The sequence below is a fragment of the Leptinotarsa decemlineata genome, unplaced genomic scaffold (genome assembly GCF_025532065.1).
Source record: "Leptinotarsa decemlineata unplaced genomic scaffold, Ldec_3_MD MMD2_tig00026328_RagTag_RagTag, whole genome shotgun sequence".
NCBI lineage: Eukaryota > Metazoa > Arthropoda > Insecta > Coleoptera > Chrysomelidae > Leptinotarsa > Leptinotarsa decemlineata.
The window spans coordinates 7,321,918-7,336,804 of NW_027412688.1; the positions used below are offsets into that span (position 1 = coordinate 7,321,918).

Here is a 14,887-nt window from a genome sequence, read left to right on the forward strand (position 1 = left end):
GATTATTCGAGGTTGAAAAAAGTGAAAAGACGTTTCTTAATGTTACTGAATATTTCAGATTGGACCAATTTATTTATTACAAGTTGAACGATCACAATCACAGTAATTATTTTCCACAAAGCTTTACAAACCAATTTGTGGTGGAATTTAATGACAGAAACAAATCGAAAAGTCTTTCGCGTTCCGGCAATTAGCCCGAAATGACGATTCGCTCCAAAGAAATAATAATTAAGAGTGATGATAAATCAGTAGGCCGTGCTGGTCGTCGGTCGCGTGGCGTCTCAAAAAAAAGAAGGGGATGTGTTGACGACGCAAGTAGGTCGTTCTTGGTTGTTTGGCCGCAGTTTGCCGCCATATGCCGCCTCCGAGTGGCGCTACCGTCGCCCATTAACAATCATCAACAGTTTTAGTTTATGTTGTGCGGCGATGGGATGCTTTTGCCGCGGTCGAGCGAGGAAATGTTCGGTGTGAAGGAGTTTTTGGTTTCTTCGGAGCTTGACGCGTCTTCGCTATCTTGGATCCAGGTATGTGGTTCGTTGTTTCACGGTTTTTGTTCTGGTTGAAAATGGTTTGATTGTTTTTTTATTGAAAATTATGTGTTTCTTGGTATGTAACAACAAAAACATCAATAATTTCCATTTTTGATGTTTTTCAAAGCTTCCACCCAAATTTGAATTGGAAAAAGACAATTCTCTAGCCTTCTTAGACACTAGGATATTGAGAACACCTAACCAGATTTTAAAAGTCGACTGGTACCACAAAACTACTTTTTCAGAAAGGTTTATTAATTATTTTTCACAACACAGTTTTAACAATAAAATTATTATCATTATAAACTTAAAATCAAGAGCACTCACAATTTCTGATACTGAGTTTCATTACAAAAACAGAATTATAGAAGATTTTCTTATTAAAAATAATTACCCTCCTTCATTGGTGAAAAAAATTATAAATGAAAATACACAACCTACACTGGAAATTAACAATTCAAATTATTTCAAAATTCCTTATGTACATAACCTTCCTGAAAAACTTGGATCAGTTCTAAATAATGAACACATCAAAATTGCGTTTGCAAATGATAACACTGTAGGTAAAAAACTTTTTCCGAAACAAAAAACAAAAACTCCGATGAATATGCAATCAAACGTCGTTTATAAAATTAACTGCAAGGATTGTCCAGAATGTTATGTAGGGCAAACGGGACGTTACTTAAAAAACAGGTTGTCTGAACATGAAAGAGATACAAGGAAGTTGAATGTTGCCAATCCAACAGCCCTCGTTGAAGACACAAGAGAAAACAAGCACAGTTTTGACTTTGCAAACCCCAAGATTTTAGATATTCAACCTTTATTAGGTAAACGACTGTTTAGTGAGAAGATCCACATTTTCAAACAACACTAGAAGGGACATAGAAGGACTGAATAGTGCTTATTTTAATTAACTAAATCGTATTCCTTAATATTTTAATACACATAAGTTTACACCATCGTGTGTAATTTGATATCCTTTTATTGTTTATAATTTTTTTAAAAAGGCGAACAAAAACGTCCATTCTTAATCAGTTTGTCTCCCTTGATATCGTTTTCATTTTTAATGTGTCTGTGGGGTATGTGTTTTCATTTGGTTAGTCCTCATTTTCATTTGTACCTATGTTGTCTGACACATATATTTTAAACGTTTTTTTGACATGGATAACTAATGTTTGGTGAGTGCACCACATAATATGAGATTGTATAAACTTCATAAATTTTGCAATATGTATTGGCATATACTGTTCACTTATTAAATTATTTTATTATAGAGCCCTGATGGTGGATTTAATAAAGTCCGAAACGTTGGCATAAAACCAAATTGTTTATCTACGAACATTTTTGATCCCTTTCCCAACCAATAGAAAAATATTTTGAATCACCAAACCAGGCAAAATTTATTGAAAATGTCAATTAAATAAACGTTCAAAGTGGGTTCCGTTGTTTTGTAAACAATAATACAGCCTATTGTCAAAGTCTGCACGAACTTTAATATCAGCAGGCTTACTATGACTTTTTTATTTGTAATGCTACCTCCCGGACTATTATTTTAAATGATAAATGTCCATCGATACTTTTTTTTGTTAAATAAAAACTTAATTTGCCGTTTTTGCAAAACAAGTTGGAAAAATATGTTTTTTGGGTTCTGTCAGAGTCAATAATCTTTGGTTTGTTTGAGACTCATTTGTACGATCTGTACTGTCATTCAGCTGTAGTTATCACGATGGTTTACAGTATACCTGAGCGCGTGGAGATAATTTTCATATTTGAAATCTGTTTAAAATCTGTTTTTCCGTTAACCAGCTGTCGCACCCCTACGAACGACAACCCTCAGAAGTCGAAACTTGTGCGAGCTAAGGATTAACGAGGTCTTACCTTTTAACGTGTGATTCCTAACACGGGTTGGACGATAGCAAGTGAAGATCGATCGTTCAGACTAGGGCTTGAACCACCGACCAACACGGCAGTCAATTCGAGTGAGTGAACAAAGCACTCACGCCGAACCGCTTGGCTATCGCTTGGTTACCTCCCAGAACCAGTGTTATTCAAAAACAGCTCAAATATTTCATGAAAGGCATCCGGACGAAAATGTAAGTCACGTGTACGTCCGCGATTTAGTTGAAAAATTTAGAGCAACGGGATCAGTGCAAAATAAAAAAAGGAATGCCCCAAGATTACTGAATGAAGCAACCTAAATTGAGGTCCTTGGAAATTTTGCAATGAAGCCTACTGCATCAACACGTCAAGTATCTGCAGTGACAGGACTTTCACGTGAGTCGGTTAGAAAGATGTTGAAATTAAATAAGTTTCACCCGTACAAAACATAAATTCTTCAAGAACTAGGCGATGATGATCCAGACCGACGAATTGAGTTTTGTGAACTCATGACTGAAAGAATTCACGTTGAATCACGTTGAATGTTAAAAAATATTTGTTTCGGTGATGAATGTACTTTTATGCTGAATGGTAATGTAAATAAACAAAACTGTCAGTACTGGAGTGAAGCGAACCCGCATCGATTCAGAGAAGGTCACACTCAATATCCTGAAAAACTGAATGTTTGGGCAGGAATATCAGGCGATACTATAATTGGTCCCTTGTTCACACCAGGCAATTTAAGCGGCGACATTTGTCTCGATATGCTGGAAAACCTTTAATTGTGCAAATTACAGAACCAAAGGGACGACAAAGGCAACCTAGCTGTTGACGAAGATTTGCTGCTCTTTCAACAAGATGGATCACCTCCTCACTATGCAGCTCCAGTTAGGCACTAGTTGGATACTAATTATCCGAATAAATGGATTGGAAGGAGAGGTCCCATTGAGTGGCCACCGAGATCACCAGACTTGGCGCCACCTGACTTTTTCTTGTGGGGACACCTCAAGTCAGTTGTTCATAAAACTTAACCTGCGTCACTTGGGGAATTGCGAGAAAGAATTATGCAAGCATGTTGCGCTATTACTAGAACAAAATTTGCCAATGTTCGTGCAGAATTTGAAAATAGGCTGTAGAAATACATACGTATGAGAAAATTGATATTTCGAAATGAAATCTGGAAGCATTCGTCTCTCCAAACATTTTTCTTTCATGTTATAAATACATCATTCTAAGATATTTGGGTGAAAGATTTCGAATTTGGTAGTAATTTGATCTTATGCTGAATATATAATTTACTTAGCAAATTATCCGTGGATATCAGAGTGCAGTGATCTATAACCAATTGCAAATCATTCTCTAATTACATCAAACTAAGTTACTTACTTACTACGAGTAATTAATAATAAACTCATTAGGAAGTATATATCAGATTCGATATCTCAGATAGATAATCAGATTTTCATAAAATGCATATTACGTTACGGAATAGAAATCTTTCAAGTACTATTAATAAATAATAGATGGTAAAATATTATAAAGTGAAACTTCCCTTCTATGAAGTGAAAACGTGTAGCAGACCAGAACAAACCTAATGAAAATACAATCTGTGACAGTGATCGTCGAGTTCTTCACTGAATAGAAAGAAGCTTTTGAATTCGACGAACAAAAAAAGAAAGTGGAAAACTCAAGTAGAGAATGAAATAATGAAATAGGTACATTAAAGAATACTGAAAAAAATTCTATTCGAAACAACTACTTTCAAATATATGAACATGAATTTTAAGGAGTCATTGTTAATTTATTTGAAAGTAGTTATTCGAGATGAATTTTTCTTCCTTTGCTCAAAATGTCCGTATAGGACGAAACTGCAGTAAAGTTAGTTACGAATAAAAGTGGTAAAAAACATAGAAAGTTTCATTTCTCTTTCCTTCATTATGATTTCCTACCACGTAGTAACGGCTACATCCATCAATTTACTGTTCTTCTATTTGCAAGTTTGTAGTTTTCATCAAAAGGCAAAGATTTTCTTCCTAAAGATGGTTACAATATTTTTTTTTTCTCTCATTCTTGTATTTATATATCGATGATTTTGAAACTCCCGTTAGTTGCGAACACATTTTTGTCAGAGTATTAATAGTATTCAAAAGATTCTATTTCCATCAATTTATATTGTGTCAATGGGTCTCTTCAATTTTGGGAACAGGAAAAAGTCACAGAGGGTAAAATTTAGTGGATACGGTGGCTGAGGCATGATTGTGGTGTTGTTTTCTTCAAAAAATTACGGAACAAACAATAACGAGTGAGCAAGTGCATTATCGTAATGCAAAAGTCATGTATTGTTCTTCCACAATACCGGACGTTTTTTCCGTAATAATACTCCTTGTTGACCTTCAAAATAATGCTTATTGAGCGTCCGACCATGTGGTAAGAACTCCTGATATACTAAACCTTGACATTTGATCGAACTTGGAGTGATTTTTTGACGATTGGACCTCGATGCCATAACCATAATCTGTCACTAGATATGATGCTTTCTAGCGAATCTGGATCGCCTTTGACGTCATTCAACAATTTCTGAGTGATGCTCATGCGAGGGTTTTTCTGGTCAACATTTTGGGATGAACTTCGCTGTCATAAGCTTCATGCCCAAAATTTTCAAAAAAATTGCATGGCAGGAGACAACCGATGTACCGATATTCTCAGTAATTTCTCTGATAGTGATACGACGATTCTCCACGACAATTTTCTACACTTTCTGAATATTTTAATCGATTGTTGATGTGCTGGAGCGTTTAGCGCGAGTCCCGTCTTTCACGTCTTCTCGACCTTCTGTGACAAGCTTGTGCCACTTGAAAACATTTTTCTATCTCAGAGTATAATCACTGTATGCCACTATCAACATTGCAAGGATTTTTGATTACTCAATTCCATTTTTTACACAAAACATGATTTTGGGTGTTAGGAATCACACGTTAAAAGGTAAGACCTCGTTAGTCCTCAGCTCGCACAAGTTTCTCAACTTCTGAGAGTTGTCGTTCGTATTTGGGCGACATATGTTAACAGAAAAACAGATTTTGAACAGATTTTTAAACATATTTAAATTAAGAAAATTTATGAATTATTCACGCGAGTGTTTTTAATACTTATTGTATACAAACAACTATGAATAATCTTCTGAGATTTGTTATATCAAATCATACATACTTGAATGTTGAAAATGAATACTACATTATTAATTTATCATTTGTTTGAAAGTGATTAACAATGTTTCATGATTAATTTCTCTAGTTCGGACTGCCATTGTCTAATATATAAAATGATTTGAAATCCCTAAAACAACTAAAAAAAAGAATCAAAAATGAATAGCTGGAAATAACAATTATATTAAGCAAAAATAACATGAAATGAAATAATAGTAAAATAAAATACAAGTGAAAATAGAACGATCGAACAAAAAATATAATAAAAATATCAAGAAATAAAAACGAAAATGAAAATAAAAAGTTAAGAGATTCCAAGCCTCGTTAGTTCACGACGTTTCGATTGTTGATATCTACAATCGTCTTCGGGTGATGATTGGACTGATTCCTCCGAGAGATGACTATTTATGGGTCGTTCGAGTACTTTCACTTATCCCCGCTTTCCATTTTTTCCGCTTCACTGGTTTAGTGGAAAATGATGGCGGGAGTTGGCCATTTTTCGCTTGATGATGGGTTTCCATACGTTGCGTATCTCTACGCTAGCTTGGCTGAATTCGTTGTTGGACAACATATATGCGGCTTCCTTGACTTTTCTCCTAAACCAATGTTCCTCTCTGTGTATGATCTCAGCTTGGGACCACTCGATGTTGTGTTGATGGGTCCAAACATGGTCTGCTATTCCTGATTTGCTGGTTATCCCTCGCTGTGTGTGTTTCTTCTGCTCGGCAATGCGAACATTCAATGGACTCTTAGTTTCACCAATATAGGATTTTCCACATTCACAGGATATTCGGTAAATGCAATTATTGGAATCGCAGTCTGCGTTTGGTGGCCTGGTTTTCGTGAGGTTGCTACGGATAGTGTTACCGGATCTGAAGCCGGTTCTGATGTTGTACTTGGAACCAATTCTTCTTATCCTCTCCGATAATCCTCTGATGTAGTGAAGTGCTAGCACTGGTTGTGACGGCTTCCCTTTCTTGCGAGGCTCCTGCTGTCTTTCAGCCAAAGTCTTTTCTACCATCGCTTTGGAGTAGCCATTCCGTTGAAGATCATTTTTGATGATGTCTAGTTCCTTCTCGAGACCTTCCTTCGAATTACAGAGCCCAAAAGCACGGTCTAATAGAGTCTTGATGATTCCTCTTCTGGTCGATTGATGGTGGTTGGATTCGTGGTTCAGATATTGTCCCGTGTGAGTGGGTTTTCGGTATACCGATTTTTCCCACTTATTGTCGGTCCTCTTCAACAAAACGTCTAAGAATGGCAATTCGTTGTGGATTTCCTTCTCAATTGTGAAAGTGATGGAAGTCTCATGCTGTTGATGTGTTTCAGGAAGGCGTCTAGTTCAGAATTCCCATGGTTCCATATTATGAAGGTGTCGTCAACATATCCCAACCAGACTCGAGGTTTCTTGTGGGCTTCTTCAATGGCCAGAGTTTCAAACCACTCCATATATATGTTGGCTATGACTGGTGAAAGTGGCGATCCCTCATCTTGTGTAAAGAATTCGTCCTTCAGTTGGAATTAACAGTTTCGTACACATCATCCTAGTAATTCCATAATTACTTCTATAAATAGATTCGTTCTCTCTTTCAGGTTCCCGTCTTCGTATAGCTTTCTCTGTATGATTTGGAGTGCTTCTTCGACCGGAACGTTGGTGTAAAGGCTTTCCACGTCAAAACTAATTAGTTGCTCTTCCTGTGTGACTTCAATTGACCCTAGTAGTTCGACAAAACGCCTGGAATTATCCACAAAAGACGATGTTTTTCCTTGTAATGTTTGTTTTATGGGAAATAAAAATCTAGACAAGTTTTGAGTAGTCGAATCTCTGGAGCTGATGATCAGTCTAAGAGAAACGTCCTTCTTGTGGATTTTGGATAATCCATACAAGTGAGGGGGCTTACTGTGGTGCGGTGTTAGTAATGATCTTTTCTTGTCCGAAAAATAGACTTGGTGTTTTTTCAAAATCTGGTACAACTTCCTTTCAATCGATGTAGTAGGGTCTCGTACGATCTTTGTGTATCATCCCTTCTGGACAGGAGGGATTTCAAATCATTTCATATATTAGACAATGCGAGTCCGAACTAGTGAAATTCATTAATTTATCAACCGACTCAACTGATTTATTTCTCAGCTGCTCAAGGGAATGGACTATAGCTAAGAATGTATTACTATCGTTTGACAGTTTAATATTTGTTCATTGTGAAGATTTTACGGGTTGAGGAGTATTGTCCTACTCTAATTGTTATTTCTATAACTGATAAACCATGAGCGTTTTATATTTCATAGTAGGTACATTTCATATCTTAATTATAAATTTGAACCTCGAATTACACTGGAATATTTGAATTGCTACAAGGCAACATGGCTTTACTTTCCAGTGGATCAGAAGCAATTATTAGTCAAAATGTTAGGTTGTCCGGAGCAGTGTACACGTCATTTTGTTTTCATTACTTTGTCGACTCATTTCGAATGCACAAATCGCATGTGTGAAGATTCATTGACCGTACTGTAGTTGATTAGAATTTTGAAACACACTCACACAGTATGTGTGTGCGACAGAAAATAAAAAAACCTACTTACCCATATTCTTTCATAGCTTGAGCTATTCAACCGAATAACACGTTTCCTTGAAAGAAAAGAATAAATTAAGCTCGGAAAATCGATACAAGTTTAAAACAGCCATAGGTATAAGTGCCCTCCTATTCAGTACCAAACATTCTGTGTAATTATATATCCGTAGACGAATGTCCTTCTGCGATTCGGTGCGAAATTATAAATACCCCGATCCCGAGGTCTCGTGTCGATAATTTCTTATCCATTTAATCAAAGTTATATTTCTACGGGAATTATGGCTGCATGTTCAGTCATACAGCTGACCAACGGTTATTCGATTATCTAGTGAATTTCATTGCCTTTTAGAAATGCGAGATACAGCAAAAATTAGCTTTGGCGCACTTTTATTAAAAGCCTTAACCTAGAAAACGAGCTGAGGGGCGTCCTAGACATGAGGAAAAAGTATAGGGTGATTGTAAAATATATAAAACCATCTACAATATGAAAAATTAACAAAGCTAAATCAGTAGATTTTATGAAAACAATCACAATACAATATGCTAATTATTGACATTTTACTCTCAAGTATTTCCAAGGTTTTTGAGTTGAATATCAAAAATCAGTTATTGTCTTTTTCCGCAAATAATAAACTTGTTTCCCCAAATCAACACGGATTTACTGAAAGTAAAAGCACAGAGACAGCACTTTACCAATTTATCGACCATATAATAAATGCACCCGATGGCAAATTAAGTATTTGCGGGTTTAGTTCATAGACTTTTCAAAACCTTTGATTATGTGAATCACGATCTGCTACTACGGAAATTGCAAAGATATGGTGTAAGGGGTGTTGCCTTGAATTAGATGAGGTCTCATTTAAAAAACAAAGTTCAGAGCGTCAAGATTGGTGAAAAAGTTAGCAATTTGGCTAATATCAAATGTGGGGTACCTCAGGGTTCAATTCTTGGGCCTTTACTATTCCTGATATATGCAAATGATTTGATGAGTTATTTCCATGATATGACGAAAGTTCAAGTAATAACATATGCGGACGACACAAACTTCATCATCAAAGCACAAGATGCATCAAATTTAGTAGATCGTACCCAAATTGTGTATGAAAAGGTGCAAACATGGGCAAAAAATGATCAGCTTGAACTCAACATATCTAAAACCATGCTGATGAAATTCACAATGAGCAATGTGCAAGAAAATTTCTTTATATATAAAAACGAAGATCGACAATTTGAATCTTGTGCAACCACCAAAATGCTAGGTCTAACTCTTGATTATAAACTTACTTGGACTCCTCACATACATACTCTCTGTAATAAACTAATAAACACCTGTTATACTCTCAGGTTTATGGCTAATTTCTGTAGTGAAAAAGTCTTATTAAGTTTGTACTACGCGACTATAAACTGCCATTTAAGATACGCAATCTTGAATTGGGGTACAAGATCTTCTGCTGAAAGAGTGTTTATTCTCCAAAGAAGAGCCGTCAGAATTTTAGCTGGAATAGGGTGGAGAGACTCATGTAGAAACGTTTTCAAAAACCATGGAATACTTACAGTTGCCGGTTTGTATATCTATGAGTTATGTAGTTATGTTTACATGAACAAACGTATATTTTCAACCCAGCAACATAGTTATATTACCCGTTATAGAGATTTTTTGATGCCCAACACTCACAGAACGACCTTATTCCAAAAAAGTTTCCTTTATCTCGGTCCGAAATTTTTCAATAAGCTGGATGACTCAGTTAAAAACTCACCTACGTTGAAAAGCTTCAAGTATAGATTGAAAAAAATTTGACTTGAAAAAAATTGCTACTCACTTGATGACTTTCAAGCATTTTCCCGCATTTTCCCACGAATGTATGTTGAATTTTGGTATGGAACCATGGAAATACATAACTAGACACATTTCTGAAGCACATCAAAAGAGTGAAACCTTCCATCACTTTCACAATGGAGAAAGAAATCCACATTGTATTGCCATAATTAGACGTATTGGTGGAGACGACCAACAGTAGGTGAGGAACATTTGTAAATCGAAAACACACTCACACGGGACAGTATCTGGATCACGAATCCAACCATCATCAGTTTGTCAGAAGAGAAATCATCAAGAGTCTAGTGGATCGTGCTATCGGCCTCTTCAATATGAAGGAAGGTCTCGAGAAAGAAATAGGCATCATTAAAAAATATCTTCAACGAAATGGTTATCCCCTAGTGAGGGTGGAACATATTTTGGCTGAAAGACAGTAAGAGTCTCACTAGGAAGAAAAGTTGCCAAAACCAGTGCTTGCCCTTGCCTACGTCAGAGAATTGTCGGAAAGGATGAAAAGAATTGTGCCCAAGTACATCAGAACCTGATTAAGATCTGGAAACATTATCCGTAGCAGCCTCACGAAAACCAGGCCACCAAACGCGGACTGCGATTCCAAGAATTGCATTTACCGGATATGCAAAAACTACACAAAAGAGTGATTAGCCTATAAACAAAACGAGATTTTCGTAATAACAAGATATGTAGTTATGTAATTTTACCATTTTATGTGTGATAATAAACGTAGTATTTAATTAAAACTTGAAAGTTACTCGGGTCAGTGAGCCTAACTGAGGATGCCAACGCAATTTGGAGCGTAGCTCGCAATTGCAGGTTCGGTTTCATTTTCTACGTGCGAATTGGAACATAACCAATTGTGTGTAGTTACGTTTGAATCGGAGCTGAAATAATGGTTTTCAATATGAAGATTGCACATCGAGAAGATCTAGCAGTTGACTACAACCACGAACCATGAAATTTAACATTAATATCACTAATGGTACATTCAAGGATTTCCTAGAGAGGCGATTAAATACATATTAGGGAAATTATATAAAATGTTGCCGAGGATCTGTTACTTGATGAAAATTTATTACCGCTATCCATGATGATAATTATAAAATTTTCACAATAAATTTCATTTAAAACACGTTTTGCTACACGGTAGCTTCATTAGTTACTGGTACATCAAAATATTGTATTTCTTTTATGTAACAGTAGGTACTTATGATGCACTGTTTGGAACCTTGGGTGTAGTAATGAATATAACTGGAGTTTTTTTCCCAACACCAAATTGTTATTTTTAACACCTCGACACGTGTTTCGATCACCAAGTGATCATCTTCATAACAGTAGGTCACAAAATTTATCAGATAACTGATTAAATCTGGTAAAACAGGTAGATTTTGATTAACCAATTAGGTACAATACAATATCACTTCTAGGAAAGAATTTTAACTTGTATTCCAGTGATATAATTTACACCCATATTTCATTCTAGAAACAAGACATGATATTTTGCAAGAAAACGGGTTGTGGAATGAAAGATGTACATATATGGAGAACCAGTTTCAATCTTCCTCTTGAAGATGATCACTTGGTGATCGTAACAGGTGTCGAGGTGTTGAAATAACGGTTTGGTGTTGCGAGAAAACTCCAGCAATATTCATATATGGAGAATATTGCTTTGATACTCGAAGATTGGGCGTGTAACATGAAGAAACGGAACGGTGATGATTACATAGAAAACATTAGCAAGACTCTTTGGAACATAACTGCAAAGAAAATACAAGAGTTGTACTTTAATGATTATGAAATAATTTTTGACCCATTTGAAGACATTGCTCTCAAGTCGACTAGAGATGCTCGTAATGTTAAACGAAAAGAATTGTAGGAGGATTCAAATAAAAGAAGAATAGTTCGGTGGCTATGAATATGGATAATTATAGAGAAATGATTCTCCTATGGAATGATAATGAAGCGGCAGGAATGTAGAGGAAACTTCTTCAACTGAATTGTATACCTGTATTCACCAAAACGATTGAAGGGGTGCAAAAATGCGCTGATAGCAAGTGGTTAGCATTCAATAAAAATAATCGTCACTTGTGGCCTGTGAGACTATTTCAAAAATCACTAAGAAAACAAAAAATAATATGACTACAGATAGACTATTTCTCATTTGCTATCCATACTGGAACCAAACGAGCTGATCTTCCTGGTGAAAAATTGATCACTAGATTAGATCTACTGCTATGAGTAATTTGATGAAAAATCAAATATTAAACATAGCAGCGGGCAGGAAAGTAGTAGTTGAATAAAACCATACCTATAAATGGGCGCTGTACATCATCTATACAGTGTGTAAAAGCCAAATGGAATAAATTCATTATTTCGATTACTATACGTATTTAAAGAAAATCCTGAAAAAAATCAAATGTAAATTATATTTTGACATTGTTCAACGTGAAAATGCCACCCCTATCTTCAACCCCCTTCGAATGACAGGTACAACCCCCAATTTTTTTAATGGAGGTATGGGTATGTGATATATCGTTTGGAAGGTCTCTTCATTCTCTATCCAAAAATCTTATCGCTTTCAAGTTTATTGCAACAATTAAGATAAAATAAATTAAAATCATGTGGTTACCGAAAAAATTCGATAAAATACACTCAAAAACTAATATGTAATGCAAAACGTAATAAAATGTAGAATATGAAAAACAACTATGGATGTTAACGAAGTAAATGTTCAAAATGTTTGCCCGGAACGTCTTGGCAACATCCTAATCTCAAATAAAATTGTCTTCCAACATTATTTGACATATCAGGAGTAACCGACCTAATCGCAAGCGTTATTCGTTTTTTTAAATCATTCAAATCTGAAGGTTTAGTTTTGTACACGTTGCTCTTCACATATCCCCAAAAAAATGTAATGATGAAAGATCAGGTGATCGCGCTGGCCATCCAATCGTTCCTCGCCTCCCTATCCACCGATTTGGAAATGTTGTATCGAGGTATTGTCGGACATTAACTTGGTAATGGGGTGGTGCTCCATCCTGCTGAAATCATATCGTATTCACTAGAACTTGAGGGTTTTCTGGATCAGGATATAAATTTGCTAAACTTGGAATGATATCATTTTGAAGTAGTGCCAAATTATTATCGTCATTCAAGTTGCCCTCCATGAAAAAGGAATCAATGACATGGTTTCCTACAATCCCTGCCTAAACATTAACCTTTTGACGGTATTCCGTGTGTTTTTGTCTCATCCAGTGAGGATTTTCCGTTGACCAGTAGCGGCAATTTTGCCGATTAGCATGACCGTTAAGAGACAAAATACACTCATCAGAAAACATAACGTCTTCTAATTGGGTAATATTGTTATCCAACATGTCCATCATTTGCTCACAAAAATAAATTCTTCAATCAAAATTGTTTTCCATTAGCCCCTGAGCAGGCATCATTTTATAGGGATGCATTTTATTTTCTTTCGATATGTCTATTATCGATGTATAACTAACATTGAATGTAGTGGATGCCTGTCTACTCGATGTATGTGAGTTTTCCTCAAACTCAAGCATCACATCTAATTTGAGTTCATCATTGCAGCATTGCACCATTGCATTGGCAGCTTATGATGCACTGTTTGGAACCTTTGGTGTAGTAATGAATATCGCTGGAGTTTTTTCCCAAAACCAAATCGTTATTTTTAACACCTCGACACGTGTTTCGATCACCATCTTTTAATCTTCCTCTTTGAAGATGATCACTTGGTGATCGAAACACGTGTCGAGGTGCTAAAAATAACGATTTGGTGTTGGGAAAAGATTCCAGTTATATTCATTGGCAGCTGCTTTTTTTATCTATCTACCTCACATGACCAAGTTCGCGAAACTGCTTCACTATTTTACTCATTGTTCCTTGAGATATGGGCGGTAAATTCGGAAATTTCTCATGAAATAGGCGAGCTACTTTTTGTTGTGTTCGGGTTTCATCTCCTCAACTAATCATTTGTAAAACTGTTATTCTATGCATTTTCGTTCCTATAACCATTTGTCAGACTTGGAGTTAACGAACTTTAAACTTAAATTAAAATGCTGACAAGTAATGTTGTCAAGGCGTTTCAAACTAACGTTGCCACGGAAATTATTTACAGTTTTTCAAACGATACTATTCAAAAAGAACTTTGCTATGGTTTTTGCTTACTTTCTTATCATCAATACGTCAACATAAAATAAGTTTTGAGTATATTGCAATGAGTTTTGAGTGTATTTTATCCACATGATTTCAATTCATTTTATCTTAATTGTTGCAATAAACTTGAAATAGATAACATTTTTGAATAGAGAATGAAGATATCTCTCAATGGTAGGGGTAGCATTTTTCCGTTGAAGTATGTCAAACTATAATTTAAATTTGTCGTATTTCGGAATTTTGTCAAAATATGTACCGTAACCGAAATGATGAATTTATTCTATTTGGCTTTTACACACTGTATATCATAGTCTATGGTTTACTGAAAATCATATAGAACTACCACGTACCTTCAAAATGGATTCAGAACCTACATTGCTTATTGATGAAAGAAACGATCACAAAGTGGGAAAGGGAAAAAATCAAACTGTGCTGTGTGTAGATGTCAAAAAGTTCGATGGAATAATTTTTTTGATTGACCAACTTAATTTTTTTTAACATCCACTCACAGCACAATCGATTAATTCGGGGTTGAAACGCAGCCACAACGCGAATTTTCATAGTTAAATATAATTTCTACATTTTTTTGTCGAGTTTTGGGTAGAAATGTAGCTGCAGAGGGTTCACCGGCACCAGCAAAATTTTATAAGTGGTCTATAAAAAAATAGTTTGGGAACCAATGCTTCAGAGCCTCAGCTA

General features: G+C 35.7%; 1 protein-coding gene across 1 annotated transcript in view; it reads left to right on the plus strand.

Annotated features, from left to right (window-relative positions):
* Nucleotides 1-343: 343 nt before the first annotated feature.
* stum (mechanosensory transduction mediator stumble) overlaps nt 344-14,887 on the plus strand; it is a 124,224-nt gene continuing 109,680 nt past the window's right edge. Inside the window, exon 1 of the mRNA XM_074181982.1 lies at nt 344-524. The gene's annotated coding sequence lies outside the window, so the exon portion shown is untranslated. The remainder of the gene's footprint in view (nt 525-14,887) is intronic.